Source organism: Carcharhinus amblyrhynchos, chromosome 26, assembly GCF_965287045.1.
Source record: "Carcharhinus amblyrhynchos chromosome 26, sCarAmb.v2.hapA, whole genome shotgun sequence".
Classification (NCBI taxonomy): Eukaryota; Metazoa; Chordata; class Chondrichthyes; order Carcharhiniformes; family Carcharhinidae; genus Carcharhinus; species Carcharhinus amblyrhynchos.
Window position 1 is genome coordinate 26,157,146 of NC_137349.1, and position 3,372 is coordinate 26,160,517.

The following is a 3,372-nucleotide window of genomic DNA, read 5'->3' on the forward strand; positions in this document are numbered from 1 at the left end:
ATCACCCCTCATCCTTCGTCTCTCCAGGGAGAAAAGGCCAAGCTCCCTCAACCTATCCTCATAAGGCCTGCTCCCCAATCCAGGCAACATCCTTGTAAATCTCCTCTGCACCCTTTCTATGGCTTCCATATCCTTCCTGTAATGAGGTGATCAGAACTGAGCACAATACTCCAAGTGGGGTCTGAACAGGGCCCAATATAGCTGCAACATTATCTCTTGACCCCTAAACTCAGTTCCTCGATTGATGAAGGCCAGCACACCATACACCTTCTTAAGCACAGCTTCAACCTGCACAGCTGCTTTGAGCGTCCTATGAACTCGGACCCCAAGATCCTTTTGATCTTCCATACTGCCAAGAGTCCTACCATTAATATTATATTCTGCCATCCTATCTGACCTGTCGAATTGAACCACTTCCCACTTATCTGGGTTGAACTCCATCTGCCACTTCTCCACCCAGATTTGCATCCTATCAATGTCTCGTTGCAACTTCTGACATCCCTCCACACTATGCACAACACCTCCGACCTTTGTGCCATCAGCAAACTTACCAACCCATTCTTCCACTTCCTCATCCAGGTCATTTATAAAAATCACAAAGAGTCAGGGTCCCAAAACAGATCTCTGGGACACTCCACTGGTGACCGACCTCCATGCAGAATATGACCCATCTATAACCACTCTTTGCCTTCTGTGGGCAAGCCAGTTCTGGATCCACAAAGCAATGTGCCCTTGGATCCCATCCACCTCACTTTCTCAATAAGCCTTGCATGGGGCACCTTATCAAATGTATTGCTGAAGTCCATATATACTACATCCACTGCTCTTCCTTCATCTATGTGTGTAGTCACATCTTCAAAAAATTCAATCAGGCTCGTAAGGCATGATCTGCCTTAGACAAAGCCATGCTGACTATTCTTAATCATATTTTACCTTTCTAAATGTTCATAAATCCTGCCTCTCAGGATCTTCTTCATCAACTTACCACGGGTTAGACTCACTGGTCTATAAATTCCAGGGCTACCTCTACTCCCTTTTTCGAATAAAGGAACAACATCCGCAATCCTCCAGAACCTCTGTCGTCTCCATTGATGATGCAAAAATCATCACCAGAGGCTCAGCAATCTCCTGTCTCGCCTCTCACAGTAGCCTGGGGCACATCCCATCAGGCCCCAGCAACTTGTCTAACTTAATGCTTTTCAGAAGCTTCAACACATCCTCTTTCTTAATACCTACAAAGGTTCTGCAACAGAATTTCAAGACAATCAGGCTGATATGACTGAAGACATGCTCAACAATGGTGGGGCAAAGTGAATGTGGGATGCATAAAAGGCAGGAGCTGGAGGATCCCCACTTCAGTCTCAAAGGTGTGCTTGTTAATGGGTGCCTCAATCTTCCAATTCTCACACTGCAGTGTGTATATGTGATACCTAACTAAATCATGTGTATGTCTGGCCAATTTATAACATTCCTGTGAAGCCTTGAGATAGTTGACTTTGTTAAAGCTGCTTTATAAATGCAAGTTGTTGCTGTTCTCCAATTTTGCTACTGTGTTGTGGTTGGTACCTAAGCCATGCTTGCCCTGCCTCCCACCACTATTCCCCTCATCCATCCTTGAAGTTGCTATCCTGGTTTCTCTGGGGCAAATCTTTGCATCAGACAGATTGAGTCCACCGTCTCTAAGGCTGTGTGACCAGCATGAGCCTCAGGCTGACCCTGCAGCTTACGTGGAACCCACCTGGACCCCAGAAGTAGGATTTTTACTTAGTCAGGTTGTCATTACTGTAACAGGAGATAACCCAGATAAATATATGCCAGCACTTAGGTCATTAAAAGGGGTGGAAGGGGGGGAGGGTGTCAATTTTCAGACCAATGTCAGGAGTTAACCCAATGACCCTGGCCTATACAAGGAGTCCAGATATGATCTACGGAGATCCACCAAAGATGCCAAAATACAGCACCAGACCAAGCAAGAGTCCCAGGGTAGCCACACAGGCTCCCACCAACTATAGCAAGATCTGCAAGATGTAACAGGCTACAAGATGAAGGCATGTAAAACTGCCCCTCCTCAATGAACTCAACACATTCTATGCCCATTTTGAGAAAGCGGTCAGCCAGAGCACGCCTTCACCTCGGAATCCTCAGACGAACCTGCATTTGAGGTCACCATCGCAGACATCAGAGCAGCCTTCTCGAAAGTCAACCCATGGAAAGCGATTGGCTGGATGGGATACCTGGTTGAGCACTCAGATCCTGCACGGACCAATTGTTGGGAATATTAGCAGGCATTTTTAACTTCGCTTTACATCAGTATGAGGTTCCTATCTGCTTCAAGAAGACAACCAAAGAAAAGCCAGGCAGTGTGCCTTAGTGGCTATCATCCAGTGGCTCTGATATCCATCATTATGAAGTGCTTATAAAGGTTAGTCATGGCACAAATCAATCCCGGGTTATCAGATTACCTGAATCCACTAGAGTTTGCCTATTGCCGCACAGTGGCACAGTGGTTAGCACAGCTGCCTCATAGCTTCAGGGACCAGGGATCGATTCCCAGCTTGGGTCACTGTATGGAGTTTGAACATTCTCCCCATGTCTGCATGGGTTTTGTCTGGATGCTCCGGTTTCCTCCCATAGTCCAAAAGATGTGCTGGTTAGGCCTCTTTTGGGGCAAACCAAATAAACCAACTCAAATTAACTCAGGGATAAAGTAAAAGGGACAGCTCCCCAAAAGGAGGGGGACAAGCCCAAAAGGAACAGAAGTACAAAGGATACTTAAAACATCAAATCATAATATGATTCTCAGGGTCTATAATGCACCCCAGCCTTTGCGGTGCCCAATGGGCATGGAAGGCGTCAACTGCGCCCATGGAACATGTTGGTTAGATGCATTGGCCATGCTAAGTTTTCCCTCAGTGTACCCAAAGAGGCGGCAGAGTGTAGTGACTAGGGGATTTTCACAGTCACTTCATTGCAGTGTTAATGTAAGTCTATTTGTGACACTAATTAATAAACTCTAGTGACGCCAGTACTGCCCTGCTGCTCATTGCACTCTCTAACCTGATTGGTTAGCAACTCATGCTAGCAATCTGATTGGGCAATGGCCAGCCGTCATCTCTTATACTATTGGTCAATTCGCTGGGCGGTCTGCCCCGCTCTCTCTCCTGATTGTTGGAGGCCGTGTCCGGTTCTGTGTTCTGATTGGTGAAGAGTGTGATTGACAGGGGGAAGAGCGCGCTGATTGGTGAAGACCGTACACGGTTCTGTGTTCTGATTGGTGAAGGCCGTACCCGGTCCTGTGTTCTGATTGGTGGAGGGTGTGATTGACAGGGGGAAGAGTGTGCTGATTGGTGGTTGTGGGGCGGCTGCCAGCGC